At 35.6% G+C, this 16,224-nt stretch overlaps 1 non-coding gene across 1 annotated transcript; it reads left to right on the top strand.

The window, feature by feature from the left end:
• Nucleotides 1-2,025: 2,025 nt before the first annotated feature.
• LOC127089727 (small nucleolar RNA R71) lies at nt 2,026-2,132 on the top strand. Its single transcript, XR_007791284.1, has one exon. It is a non-coding gene; the product is annotated as a small nucleolar RNA R71 (small nucleolar RNA).
• The last annotated feature ends 14,092 nt before the right edge of the window (nt 2,133-16,224 follow it).

Here is a 16,224-nt window from a genome sequence, read left to right as displayed (position 1 = left end):
AAAATCCGATGCATGCATACGGATGGGCTTATTCCTTTTAGATCAGAGATCTTATATCCTAAGGCTGAGGGGTACCTACGTAAAACTTCTAATAATTGATCGGTTTCTTTTTGGTTTAAGGTAGCACTGACTATAACTGGACGATTCATATCTTCATCCAGAAATTCATATCTCAGGTTTTTAGGCAGTTCCTTAAGTTTTACGGTCGGTTTCATAGGGCAAGGCATAGGATCTGGGGTAAGAGATAAACATTCGTGAAGGTTATCATCAATGTAGGGTGTTTTATAATTGTCATCTTCCAAAATAAGGGTTGATGGCAATTTTATAGATTTATTTTCTTCTTCTCGTTCTAATTCCCTAATGCATCCTTCGATGATATCTAAGGCATAACAAGAATCTCCTATCACAGGTGCCATAAGAAATTTTGACAATATAAATTCTATCTTCTCTTCACCTACCTCAAAAGTTAGTTTTCCTTTTTTAACATCTATTACGGCCCCAGCAGTCGATAAGAACGGTCTACCTAGGAGGATTGGTATGTCGTCATCTTCTTTAATGTCCATGACAACAAAATCAGTAGGTATAAACAACTGACCCACCCTAACAGGGACGTCTTCAAGTATGCCTATAGGGTATTTAACGGATCTATCGGCTAATTGAAGCGACATCTTAGTAGGTTGTAATTCTCCTAAGTTTAATCTCTCACAAACTGCTAAAGGCATTAAGCTCACACTAGCTCCTAAGTCTAGAAAAGCTTTTTCGATGACATGATTCCCTAAAATACAAGGAATGGAAAAATTTCCGGGATCTTTATCTTTCTTTGCTAACCTATCTTCGGAAATAGAATTACATTCCACGGGTTTCGGATCTTCAAGTCTACGTTTATTCGTAAGTATGTCTTTGAGAAACTTAGCATAAGAAGGTATTTGGGTGATGGCTTCTGTAAAGGGGATTTCTACGTGAAGTTTTTCTATAACCTTAACGAATTTTTGATATTGATTATCGATTTGGGTTTTCTTTAATCTTTGAGGGTATGGTATTGGTGGTTTGTATGGCGGTGGTGGTACATAGGTTTTATTTTTAGGTTCTTCTCCTTTTTCTTGACTTTCCGAGGTTTCAGGCTTCTCTGGTTCCTTTTCCTCACTCCTCTTAGAAGTTTCAGGCTCACTTAATCTAGGGTTTAAAGGCTCCTTATAAGCGGTTCCACTTCGTAGAGTAATGGCATTAGCTTGCCCTTTCGGGTTTTGTTGAGGTTGTCCAGGGAACTGTCCTCCAGGGGTAGTCTGTGGGGCTTGGTTTAACGCTACCTGAGAGATCTGGGTTTCAAGCATCTTATTATGAGTAATGATTTGATCAACCTTGGTTCCTAACTGGGTAATTAGTTCGTTAACATGGACGCTTTGGTTCATGAACTCTTTGTTTTTCTGTTTTTGAGCAACGATGAAATCTTTTACAATTTCTTCAAAGCTCTGGTTTGGCGGTACAGGTTGCATAGGTTGATTTGTTCTAGGGGCTTGGTAACCTTGTTGTCTCAGAGGTGCGGTATTTTGAATAGGGTTATTATTTTTGTAGGAGAAGTTTGGGTGATTCCTCCATCCAGGGTTATATGTGTTAGAAAATGGGTTCCTTTGGGTATAGTTCACTTGCTCAGTGTTGGTTTCATTTAACAGATTGCATTCGGCGGATTGGTGTCCTTGCGTTCCACATATCTCACAATTCGGCGAAACTGCGGCTACAGTATTCGGAGTTGTACACATATGTTCGACTCTAAGGGCCAACGCGTCCATTTTAGCCTGCATCATGTCTATAGAGCTTAGCTCATGTATTCCTCCTTGGGCTTCCTTCTTTTCCACTGTCGCTCGTTCTACTCCCCATGATTGATGGTTTTGGGCCATATCCTCGATAAGGGCACTAGCTTCAGGGTAAGGTTTATTCATCAGTGCGCCACCAGCGGCAGCGTCGATGGTCATCTTAGTGTTATAATGAAGTCCATTATAGAAGGTTTGGATGATTAGCCAATTCTCTAAGCCATGGTGTGGGCATGCTCTTAATAGTTCTTTATATCTCTCCCAGGCTTCGAACAACGACTCTCCTTGGAGTTGGGTAAATCTAGTTATAAGGTTTCGAAGAAGAGCGGTCTTACTTGGGGGAAAATATCTAGCAAGAAAAACTTTCCTAAGGTCATCCCAAGTTGTTATTGAATTGGGTGGAAGGGAATCTAACCATGATAGAGCTTTATCTCTGAGGGAAAAGGGAAATAATCTTAAGCGTATCGCCTCAGGAGAAGCTCCATTGGTTTTAAAGGTGTCTGCTAACTGAAGAAAGTTTTTTAAATGTTGGTTTGGGTTATCAGTAGCGAGACCTGAGAATTGTCTCTGTTGCACTAATTGCAGCAGGGATGGTTTAAGTTCAAAATTATTGGCTGGGATAACGGGGTTTACTATACTGGAACTAGGTTCCTCGTTTGATGGTTGGGCGAAGTCCTTAAGAGGTCTTCGGTTTTGTTCTTCGGCCATAGCTATCCTATTCCTATGGAAAAATAAACGTGCGCGAGCGTAACGTTCAGGTTCAGCTAGAGGGTCTACTAAACTTCCGGCACTGCGAGTCTTTCGCATTGACCGGTGGGTAACAACCTTAGTCTAAACGGTATAACTACAGGGTAATGAAATTTGACGAAATTGGTCCCCGGCAACGGCGCCAAAAACTTGATGCGTGTTTTTCGCAAGTGTACGAATCACGTCAAAGTAATATAAAAGATTATCGAATCCACAGAGACCAAGTGTCAATCTATCAAACCTGTTGTTATGGTGTGTATCTAAGGCAACTATTTTTAAGGGTTTTAATAAGGGTGCAATGGTAAATAAAATTATAATTTTAAATAATAAATAAAGACAGGCTCGAATGTAATTCACGCAATCAATGATAATCCAGTACTTGTTAGTGGAACTACTTATGGGCAATGTTTTCTCCTTTGAAAAGAACTAATTTAACAGGAACTGTCGCTTTCGCGTATTCAGAACCGAGTTGTACTCTCTAATCAACCCCTCCTATTGTCACGGATAAAAAGGTGCGTACTGCGTTAGAGTAGTAAACCTATTTTTAAGAAATATAGTATCTTAACTAAGTTGAAAAGTATTTTAACCTGGACTTCTTAGCAAAAAGAGGTTCTTACGAACCAGAGTTTAAACTTCCTAACGCGTCCGAAAATCGTTTTAAAATCTCTTTTCTTTTTAATCTAAAATCTCCTAATAAACTAGACAAAGCGCTTTTGGCTGTTTTTGAAATAGTTAAAAACAATTACTTGAATTGAAAGATAAAATAGCCCTTAGGTGTTTCCACGAACAATTATACTGATTACTGGTTTAATTACGATCCTTACATTCTAACCTTTATAGAATTAGTTAGACATGATAAAGTAAATATTCTTTTTATAGTTTTTCATAAAAGTAATTTAAAGCGAGTGCGGATAATAAACAAAGTAAAGTGCGAGTGCAGGAAATAAACAACGTAAATGTGCGAGTGCAGGAAATAAACAACGTAAATGTGCGAGTGCAGGAAGTAAACAACGTAAATGTGCGAGTGCAGGAAATAAACAACGTAAATGTGCGAGTGCAGGAAATAAACAAAAGTAAAATACGAACTTGAATTAAAATGGCGGCAGGATTAACTTCCTCCAGAGTGCTCCAAAAACTCGAACCACAGACAGATTACAGACTCGATCACTCGATTGCAGAGGCACCCCGATGTGGAATGGCAACTGCTTTATAACTGATATATGCCTAGAGAATTCTAATTCTGGATGAAGAAAAACGAAAATCTAAGGTCCTATTTATAGTAAAAACTGAAAGCATGAAATGACAGGGACGCCCCTCCACTAAAAAGTGGAGGTTACTGATTTTGGCCTTGTGGCGCCCGCCACAGGCCTATGGCGCCCGCCATGGTCCCTACAGGGGATGATGGAGTGGGGATCGTGGGTCTTGGCGGTTGAGGAGTGGTCTTGAGACGTGGCCACGTCATGGCTAACCCCATGGCGCCCGCCACGGTGGGTGCCGTAAGTGCAAAACGCTGAATTTCTAGGTTTTCGCCCGTTTTCACTCCTTTTTCGCTCCTTTTCCCGATTCAAGCTCCGATTATTATAAAAACCTGAAAACATAAGAAAACAAAGAAATAACAAAGCAAAACAACAATAAAAGCTAAGAATGCATGCGAAATCGGAGTCAGAAATACGGTGAATTTTAGTGTGATCAAACATGCAGAAGAACAACATGCTGGCACTGTGAAATCCAGAAGGTTGAGCTATGCTGTCCGGACTTGAACTCTCATGCCGGTAAAATATGTTAACTTCCAAGCTTTTCCTTCTCATAGCTTTACCTTTGAAACTTTGCTGAGAAATTCAGGGGTAGATAAGTTTGTTTCTGATATTGGTGATTATTACCCTGATATGATAAGAGATTTATTTACAACTATAAAGTTTGGAACCGATGATTTTGGAGATTTGGTGTTTATTGCTAAGGTCAAAAATGTTGAAATCTGTATGGATCTTAATCAATTGGGAACCTGTCTGGAAATCCCTTCTGAAGGAGAAGCATTTCGTCAAGGAACTGAACCCGACAATGATGCCTGGAGCAATTATAACAGTTTGGAGTATTTTGTTTCAATTTCTAGAGGCACTCAGGCTAGCCTCATGAGCCGGCAGAAATCAGAATCCCCAAGGGTAGTGAAATTTGCTAATCTCTTATCTGTGAGCGATAGGATGCTCCACTATGTTCTTGCTTATGTGTTGGTTCCAAAACATTTTAACCATGCCCAAGTTAGTGAACTTGAACTGCAGCTTATTAGAGCCTTGAAACTGAACATGAAGATTAATTGGGCTTATGTCATATACCAACACATGAAGCATCAATTATCTCTAAGTGGCGGACTTCCCTATGGTAGAATTGTTTCAAGAATTTTGGAATTTCATGGTGTTCCGCTTCAAAGAGAACCAAAGACTCCAATGATGGTTAGAAATTGTGAAATCAATAAGATTACCGCAACGAAGAACACCGACATTAGTATCGGACCAAATGGAGTGTTTCGGTACAAGGATTCGGTCGCTTCTTCCGCTCCTCCACCCATTCCGGAAGGTGAAATCACAAATGATATGCTATATAATAAGATGTGTTCCATTGAGACCACCATGCATCATAATAAGATTATGTCACTCAACGTGGAATCAAATCACTTCGGAAACTCTTCATTTCTTTGAACCGTCAACCTGTCCCAAGTGAAGAAGGTGCTGAGGAAAGTGAAGAAGAAGGTGAAGAGGATGATGGAGTCAATATGTCAGAAAGTGATTGAGTTGGTCATTTTTTTTTATTCACTAAGCTTATGTTTTTTAATTTAGTACAATTCTAGTTATATTTTAAGACTATGCTAGAACTGTTGGTTTATATTAAGTTTGCATTATCTTTTGTGTTATGTTATGTTTGGTATATGTTGTTTGCATGTTATTACTTATCTCTCTATTTCACCCTTTTTGTTAATGACAAAGGGGGATGAGGAGATTGTTACTATGTTATTTTCCTTGTTTTTTGTTTCTCTCTAACAAAATGCAGATTTCAAAAGATTCCTTAATTCATAAATTAAGAAGGGAGCATCAATTAAGGGGGAGCATTTGCTAGAGAAACATGCTTGGATCAAACTTTCATTTTTTGGGTTGTCATCATCAAAAAGGGGGAGATTGTGAAGACATGACTTCTCAGATGTTTTGATGATGACAAACTTCTCTACAATTCTAAGATTGATTAACAAAAAGGATTGATCAAGATTCAAGCTCATGAACGAAGTTTTCAACTTATGATCAAGTCTCGATGAATCTCATGAAGAATCGTCTTTCAAATGGATAAGGTATAACACTTGAACTCTAGATATTTATACAAGTGTTTAAAACATGTTTCATTCATGCCATAATCATTGAAAGTATTTTTATGCATTAAAGAAATCATTACACTTTACTCTTTTAACTATTTTTCAAATTTGTGACAAAGTAACCGATTATCCAGTTTGGGGTAACCGATTACTCCGTGTAAAATTCAAATATTTTTAAACGTTTGAAACAAGTAATCGATTATCCTTTTTGAGGTAACCGATTACTCTGGGAAAATTTCAAATATTTTTGCACGTTGGATGCAAGTAACCGATTACCCATATTAAGGTAATCGATTACCACTGATCCAGAGGCAAAAATTAATGCATCTCTTCATGGAAACTTTTCTATTTTCTTTACCATGAACCATGGCATCCTTTGGATAATTGCATTCATCTGAGGAGGTGTTTAGACAATATATATATACATCATTTTTTGAGATTTCAAATTCACCTCCTTGCAAAAATTTCAAATCATTACACACATTCTTTCAAACAAATTTAAGTGTTCTTCCAAATTTTCTTCAGAGTGAAACCTTGCATAAACTTTCTTTTTGAGCATCATTATTTCATTCCATACAAAGAACACTTGTATAATTATTGTGAGAAGTGAGTGTTACAAAGGAGAAGATTAATTGATAAATTGATATACTTCAAAATTCTAACTATTTCATCTTCTACAAATTCAGAATTATATTTCTTGATTACAACTTATTTTTAGGATTGTTAAGAATAAGTTTGTAAGGTTTTATCCTTGTTATTCGATGTGTGGATACAAGAGGTCCTTTTGTGAGAAATTAAGTCTCGATTGGACTTTAAACATTGTAAATCCAAGAGGATTGTTCTTGGTGTGTTAGAATTAGATAGAAAGACCTTAAGGTGTCTTGTCTAGGAATCTAACATTATAGTGAAATTCTCTTTCGTGATGAAAGGGGAGTGGAGTACTCTCGATCTGTGAGGGGAACCACTATACATCGTGGTGTTCTTTACTTTCCGCACTTTACCGCTTTTCATCATATAAGCATCTCAAGAAAGTAAACGTCATAAACCGTAACAAATCCGGAAAATCGTCTAAGTGCCTCATTCACCCCCCCCCCCTCTAAGGCACTCCTTAAACTTACACCATCATGGAACGCGCGTTTGTGTCCACTTGATCTGCCACCTCAATTAATGAGGGAGATCAAGTGGTTCATGTTTTATTGTATTTTCTGATTTTCATTTTATTCCTTTGATTTTCATTAATTCATATTAATTTTAATATTGATCCAAAAAATATGAGAGTTTCAAATAAAATCCTCTTTCATATTTTGAATTAAAATTATTTTTTGGATCATTATTAATATTTTTCATGATTTAATTGATTTTGTGATTATTTTTAATTATTTAAAAATACTTTTAAGTTTCCAAAAATTCTGAAATTTTTTCTCCAAGGTCCTTTGAACTTGTTTGACTTATGATAAATCTCATGGCCATTTCTTTGGTGTTTTGATGAGGTTTTAGGAAATTGACCAACCATATTTAATTTAATGCATTATTTTTTAGTATTTTAAATTGAATAAATGCCAAATAATTGTGTTGACCCATTTTGATGGATTTTTGTAAGTTTGACTTGTGTTGTTGGGCCTTGGTCAAGGTTAATTTGAATTTGCTAGGCTAAGATCATTGGATTTACGGGATTGATGGAATGTACATTCCATCTACCAAAAAGCAATACTAACTTCTAACTCATTAACAACTAAAATTTAATTTCAAGTCATTTACTTCAATGTACTTTATTTTTAAGCCTTATTCATTTGCCACTGTTCATACCATTCTAATTGTTTATGTTAATGTCATTTTCATTTTGTCCACTTGGAACATACTTTGTGATATTTTGCTTGTGTATATTGTGATTGCTTGTGTGGTCTTCGACCATTAATGTACATAATAAGAACAAAAATTCTAAAAAAGATCTTGTGTGGATTGTTGGTTTAATCTAAGACAATTGGACTTGGAATTTAGGCAACACTCCCTATATGCAAAGGACTTGGCCAATGCCCACTTTCATGTAACCAAGTGCTTATAATTTGAAACTTCATTTGATACATCATTGAAGATCCATTTGAGTTCATCTGCAACATGATCATTGTGAAGCTGTTATTTTGAACCTGTGACTTGTGACATTGTGGAATTCATCTGCTACATGGGAAAATTTTAAGAAGATCATGGAGTTGCTAAGCTTGGACGTGGCTATCTTTATTTGATGCCTTGCTTCTCAAAGTTGATATTTTGTGCTTTGTTTGTTGCTTGATTCTAATGCCCAAGGGAATTTGAGTTTCTAAATGACATTCTTGTCTATTGGATTGCAACCCATTGGTCAGATCTTTTCAACTCTCAACTTTTAAATTTATGCTTAGGATTAGTCTCTTCATCTTCTCCCCATTATCTAATTTAAAAATCTCTCCCTCTTTTTTAAAAAAAACTTCTTTGCTTGTGTTTGTTGATTTCTAAACTTTGACCATATTGCAAACTAGAAACTTTGGTCTTATGCCATTGCATTTTTAAACTCATTTTCTTAATCAAACTTGTAAATAAACTTAACCGTATTTGACTTAATTTTCAAAAGCCAGAAAGAACTAACTCATTCAAACCAGTTTTAGGCCTTTGTGCCTTTCAAACTTAAATTTTGTTAAAAGCAATGTATCCATTTTGAAATTTATACCACGAACTACGAGGTTTTGATCCCTCATTTTTATGTTGGTACGTAGGCACAAGTCTGAAGGTCTTGTCAAACACAAAAATATAATTAATGAATTATTTTCTCATCCCCCTATTCTATTTTCTTGCAAACATCATTTGTATAAAAAAAAGATATATGCACACAAAAAAGTGCTCCCTAGGAGTACCTAGGACACTCTGGGTGCTAACACCTTCCCTCTGTGTAACCAACCCCATTACCTGTAATCTCTGGCATTTTATTAGTTTTGATTTGAAAACTTCTTATTTTTTGGGTTTTGTTCGTACTTTTCCCTTTTCCTTGGAAACAATAAAAGCGCGGTGGCGACTCTTGTTATTCGATGTCTAGCTTATCCATAACTTGATGATCATGAATTTACCGCTACACTAACTTCCGCTCAGGGGACCGAATCCTAGCCCTATAGGAGTGCGCATTTGCAAATAGTTTTAAAACCACTTTCTATAAATATTAAACCTCCTAAGTAATCAATAAAGTGTTTTCACGGTATTTACTAACCAAAAATAACCAATTTAAATCTTTAGGGTCAGACGTCTTTCGATCTTACTCGACGTTATCACTATCCTACGTTTGTAGTAACAGATTAAATTAAGTTTGGAAAAATTGCGTTAAAACCAAAACATCCCAAAATTGTAATCCCATGATATAACGGACAGAGTACCGTCAAATGATGATCTTCACATTCTAGTATGAACAAATTAGCTAGACATGATCACGGTAAATAAAAAGGCATTTGGTTTAGATTTAGAATTAAATGTAACTACGGTTTTAAATAAAGCGGTTTAAAGGAAAAGGCAAGGAAATTAAATGCGATAAATAAAGTGAGGGAAAATAAATCAAAGATATTAAATAGATAACGCAGTTAAAGCGTAAATAAATCTGAATAAAATAAGAACCTGCTCCAATCAAAGACTTGAATCTTATACAATACGGGTAGAAGGAATTAAACTTCAACAAAATGTAAATGCGAGAACATAAATAACTTCAAAATAGAAGTGCTTGAAGCTTGATACACGAACAAAATGCGATAACCCTTTGATGTAAGGAGTTAAAGCTCTAATGATACTGAATTTATGGCTTATGTTGGTACTAAGCTTGGATGCCTAAAAAAGAAGAGTAAAATGACTATTTATAATGATCCTAAGCCCTAAAATGTCAAGTGAAACCTTCTTGGTTCGTGGGAGAAAATATAGGAGAACAAGGGTTGGGTGGAAGACCAAGTAAAGCTCATATCCAACTGCAGCGCAAAACAAAGGATGGCGAACGACATCCCCTGCATGGCGAACACCATCTTCGTAGCATGGGCGTGACCATGTATTCTAACCTTTGAAATGTGGGACATGTTATTCTCCTGGTGGCTACCTCTACGCCATGTAGGTAGCCTTGAGTGCAAATTTCCATTTTTCATTATTTTGCTTCTGAATTGTTTCCTTTCTTCGCATATGGTCTCAATATGATCAAATGCCTGAAATATAGACAAAGTACCCCATATAATACTGGAAATAGATATAAAACAATAACAAAACATGTACAAAACTAGTCAAAATAGTGGTGTAATTTGGTGTTATCAAACTCTCCACACTTGAAATTTTGCTTGTCCTCAAAGCAAAAAAGCATATGAAAAAAATAGTGGTGTTCTTTAGACTATTCCAGGCTAAAGACTCTAATTCGCTCAAGGCCATAATGATAGTTACTAACCCGAAAACTAAGAGTATCGTAACAACATATTCCGCACTTGCGGTACAAGTCTCCTTCCTATAAAACAATTCGCATCATGTCATTATGCCCAGGCCTAACTTACTCATTCCATTTTTCCTCCCTTTTTCATTTAGGCATAATCACATTAAGCTCGTTATCTGTTTACACACGGTAGCTGAACTGGTTAGTGACCATTATCCATATTATGCCAAAAATTATAGTGAATATACAATATTCTTAGTGGTTTCACAGCTATTAGGCTAAGTGACCGGTTGAGGGTCACCTAACTTAGAAGGTGGATTCCTTTTTTTTTCTTACATTTCTATATTTTTGCTTTTATTTTCTTTTCTTTTTCTTTAAAATGGAATCGTTCACCTATTTGCATTAGTCCGCTTACTCGATGGTAATTCAGATGGTGTTGACTACTAGGATAAACTACTCAAAGACTTATTTAAGGGTGAGATTTCAAGACCATAACATAATAAGTACCCAAATCGATCTTTATAATTGGAAGACTTACGGTGTTGAGACGATACTGATCTTTTTGGGCTTTCCCAAGTCTGTAACCTATCAGTAACTTGTCTAATAGCCTAAAATTTTCAAATTAAACATTTATTTTCTTTTTCAATCTTTTTTTATTATGGCTCATGAAATGGGAGAATTAATAAACAGCAGAAAAACCACGCATAAAGACTCGACAACACATGAATTGACACAACAGGCAATCTAAACTGAAAATAGCAAATAGAAAATGAAAGTAAATAAATAAATCAATAAAATGAAAATAGCAAAATGGAAACAGTAAAGAATGAAAACAGTAAAGTTCCTCTCTCACACCTAAACCGAACATTGTCCTCAATGTTTCAAGAAAAGGTAAAAGAAAGGAACAGAAAAACCTAGAGGAGATGCTACTGATGCCCCCCACTGCCCTCTCATGGCTGGTCAGGATGTTGGGGATGACGACTTCGGCTCCGGTGATATGAACCCTAGAAGATCTGGAGTTGCTGGACTCGGGCTGAGAGTGAGGCGTTGGACGCCAGTAGACTCTGGAGGTTCCCTATTACGGACGCATGGTTTGCATGTGTAGTGGTAAATTCATGACCATCAAGCTATGGATAAGCTTAACGTCAATAAAACCAGAGTCGCCACCTCGCTTTTGTTGTTTCCAAAGGAAAAGAGAAAAGTATGAACAAAACCCAAAGATAAGAAGTTTTCAAATCAAACCTAATAAAATGCCAGAGATTACAGGTAAGGGGGTTGGTTACACAGAGGGAAGGTGTTAGCACCTAAAGTGTCCTAGGTACTCCTAGGGAGCCCTTTTTTATGTTAGTATGTGTTTTTTGGTATAAAAGATGTTTGAGAAAAATAGAGTGTGGGGATGAGAAAAGAATTCATTGATTATATTTTTGTGATTAACAAGACCTTCAAACTTGTGCCTACATACCAACATAAAAATGAGGGATCAAAACCACGTAGTTCGTGGTATCAATTTCAAAATGAGTGGATTGCTTTTAATCAAAATTTAAGTTAAAAGAGGCACAAAGGGCCCAAGAGTTTGAATGGGTGTTAGTTTTTTTTGTCTTTTAAAATTTTAAGTCAATATGATTAGATTTATTTACAAGTTTGATTTTAAGAAAAGGAGTTCAATAATGCAATGGCATAAGGCCAAAGTTTCTATTTGAAATAGGTCTAAGTTTGAAATCACAAGCAAAAAAGGTTTTTGAAAAGGGAGAGAGATTTTTGAAATTTAAGAAGTGGGAGGAGATGAAGAGACTAATCCTAAGCATAAAATTAAATGTTAAGAGTTGAAAAAGATCTGACCAATGGGATGCAATCCAAAAGACAAGAATGTCATATAGAAAACCCACTTTCCCTTTGGACCTTGAATCAAGAAATTATCAACAAATAATCAGTAATATCAGATATCATGAAGATCAAAGTATAAAATAAAGATGGTCACATACAAGCAAGCAAATCACATATCTAGCAGTCTTCTTTGTCTTCTCTTATATCAGATAGGGTACTCCTTGATTAACTCAGAATAATACATCAGAATCAAGATAACAATTGGCATCAAGACAATGTAGCAGATAAATTCAAGTGGATCCCAATACTTGCATCAGATGAAAACTCAAATCACAATACTTGGTCTTAGAAATGTTGGCATTGGCCAAGTCCTTTTGCATATGGAGTGTTGCATAATCCTAAGTCCAGAAGTTCATATCAAACCCAACAGTCCATACAAACATTTTTTAGGGTTTTTGTTGTTTATTAAGTATTTAAGGTCTTAAGACCACAAGCACAATCAAAATACACAAGCAAATAATCACAATATATGGCTCAAATAAGCAATGTGAAAATGGCATAAACATAAACAAGTTAAATCATATATAAATGACAATGAATGGTAAATGACTTGAAATTAAATTGCATAAAAATAAATGACTTGAAAGTAAAGCAATATTAATAAGAATTAGTCAAATTTTAGTCAAGGTTAGTTATATGTTAGTGGTATTTTTCTTTTCAACTGATTAAGTCATTCTTTGGAGAACACTCAACCATCTACTCACAAGCATGGATCCTTGAACCAAGACATCTTCCAAAGGAAGGAAAAAAGGCCAAGTTTCCACACAATACCATGAAATATGGGAGACTTACAATCTCACTTACTAGAATGATATGCCTTTAGGGTCAAATTTACCTATATCTTAAGCAATCGTAATTGGACTTATGTAGAAGTCACAACTATCTGAGGTCGGGCAATAAAGATTTAGGTGCTAATGCATGTTAGAGATTTGGTAGAATGAACCAAACTCCTAAAACATACCATACACTAAAGAAAAGATCAAAAGGATGGACCTATCTTATCCATACTTGTATTGGTTCATCTAACAAAAGGTTATTGATGAACCAATTAGCCTTAGGATATTGAGATTTCATTGGTCACTGAAAGGGATGGGAAAGAATGGGAATGAAGATGAATAGGGAGGGGAGATGAGAGAAACACAAATTGGTCATGGGAGGAATTTTATCAAATTAATATCATTCATTCATTTCGGGAGATGAAATGTACATTTCATCAATCCCCTAAATCCAATGATTTTAACCCAAAAAAATTCAAATCAACCTTGACCAAGGCCAAACAAATAGTCAAACATCACAAGACCATAAAAATGGCTCAACATAATTTTTACACAATTAATCAATTATAAATCAAATTAAAAATACATTAAAATTCAAATTAATTTGGTCAAAACCTAACGTCTCTTTAAAACACCAAATAAATGGGCAAGATATTTATCCTAGGTCAAACAAGGTCAAAGGACCTTAGATAAAAAATTTCATGATTTTTGAAAAGTCATAAGTATTTTTAAACAATTAAAAATATGCAAAAAAAACATTTAATTCATGAAAAATATCAAAATTAATCCAAAAAATAATTTTAACACAGAAAATGAAAGGGAAAAATATTTAAAGATTTTTGGTGAAAGTCCCATATTTTTTGGATTAAAAATGAAATTAATAAGAATTAAACAAAATAAAGCAATTAAATGAAAAATCATAAAATACAAAAAACAAAGGCCAACAGATCTCCCTCATTAATTGAGGTGACAAATCTAATGGCTAGAAGCATGCAACCCACCAACACTTCAGTCAACGTGTGTACACGTTTGGTAATTAAAACAGATGGCTAAGATTAGAAGATAGGAGGAAGATCTGATGGTTCAGGCCATTGCCAACACATCACCGGAGCTAGGGCTCCGGTCTTCTTCTCCGGTGGACCCCACCAGACTGGTCCACCACCAACCACCACCAAAATGAAAAAAAGGACATGGATTTAAATAAAAAATGCCCAGGAGCTCGAATCTGGCCTCAATTTTCTCCAATTCCAAGTATATGAAAAAATACAGGGATTTGAATTTTAATGATCATGAACTAAGTTGCTCCGATTTGACCTCAAAGAAACTCAATCTTCTTGCCTACATTGGTAGGACTTCAGCCAACCAAAAATCACAAAGAATAATGAAGAATTGAGGGAGAATCGAAGAGATGAAAATTCTAAACAATTACCTTCGAGGGAGCTTCAACCTTGCTTGATCTTGATTCCAATTTTGCTTGGCTTTGTTTAAGAAGCTTTTAGGAAGTGATTAAGATCATAAAATGGCTTGGACTCTTAGAGTTTCAATCTCAAAACATAATGAGATTTGAAGCTCGATTTTCAAATGAAAACCTTCAAGATTATCCTTTAATGGTGAGGGTTTAGATTGCAGGTTCAAAGCTTGGGCATGAGGTCCTCAATTCTGAGCATGAGGGGTTGTATTTATAGGCCATGAGATTCATTTCCACACACTTCCAAAATTTGCCATTTTTAGCAATTTTCAATGCATGCTTGCATGGGCGTGTGATAGGCCCATCAAGTGATGCTATCAGGTCGAAAAATGCTTGAAAATCATGCTGAAATCATGTCATATGGCCATGCATTTGTGTTTGAAATGTGAAGGTGAAAATCATCCAATTGATCCTTTGAAAAGAACCCATACACAAGTCCTTCATTCTTTGGTCAAATGAGATGATCTTGGACTTTTTGGAAAGGTCATATCAAGGGGAACAACTTTCATGTTGAACACTTTTCCATTTGCATCGTGGATCATGATTAATTTTGAGGTGGATGTTTGGAAAATGGAAAATGTTTGTTTATCAAAGTTGTATATATTTCAAACCTATTCAACTTGGTCACAAAGTTGACCTCATTTGGATTTGGAATGAAGGATTTATGCATTTTAGAAGTTGAGGAAAATCACGTGTTCAATGGTAATGGCCCAAAATGACCTATAATCTTTCCTCTTGTCACATGCATTTTCATGTTGAATTTGAACTTACTCCAACCATAAAAGTTAAAGAGGACATATTTAATTTAATCATAGAACTTTAATGGATTTCATATCATAAAAAATGAGCAAGTTATGGTCTTGGTAAGTTGACCTCCTAGCACGGATTCAAACAAAATGACCTATAATCTTTCATCATAAAAAATGACTTTCCAAGCAAAACTAGCTCTAGACTTCAATAAGAAAGTTGTTTGTAATGTCATTATGAGTAACGTTTCTCTTGGAATCATTTTAATATGACAACAATTGTAGGAGATAGGGTCTAGGGAACCCCAGTTTTGACTAGTTGACTTTCTCTGGTCAACCACCATGAACCATCTTGCTAGCTTGACATTATATTAATTTTTGGGACTCATGAAGGATCATATATGTATAACATGATGTAATAATGAAGTATAACTTGAAATATTTGATCAAATGTTGAAGAAACTTGTTGAAGAAGTCACACAAGATATCCAAATGAATTAGGGTTTCCAAGGCAAACAAGCTTCAAACTCTTGATGATTTCTTGATCAAGATGATACGGGAAGACCATGGGGATCCATATATGATGTATAAAGTAATTTTAAACCATCTCTTGATTGGTCTCTTTGCATTGAGGGTCTTAAACCCTAGATATGAGCTTGATGGAGCATGGGTGAACTTGCATACTACCTACAAAAGCAACAAACTATACATGGACATATTTTTGGTATTTTCGTTAGTAAATAATGAAAAACAAAGTATAATACAATCAAATGTGCTTGGTGAACTCTCCCAATGCAAAGATAATGAATGAGGGGTAAGGAGGATGCCAAGGTGTGATCTCAATGCTAATGCATATGATGAGATAGCATGAGGGATCTTAGGGTCAAAATTAGGGTCTTACAGCTGCCCCTATTTAAGGACATTACAACTGAGGATGTGAAGGTTAAAATCTTTGTATCGACTCAATAGAATGGACTTAAATAACAATATATAAAAACAAATTTTGGTCCCTAAGAGACCCCATGTTGC

Source organism: Lathyrus oleraceus, chromosome 5 (genome assembly GCF_024323335.1).
Source record: "Lathyrus oleraceus cultivar Zhongwan6 chromosome 5, CAAS_Psat_ZW6_1.0, whole genome shotgun sequence".
In the NCBI taxonomy this organism is placed as follows: Eukaryota; Viridiplantae; Streptophyta; class Magnoliopsida; order Fabales; family Fabaceae; genus Lathyrus; species Lathyrus oleraceus.
Note: the sequence above shows the minus strand (reverse complement) of the source record. Positions and strands in the feature narration are given on the sequence as shown.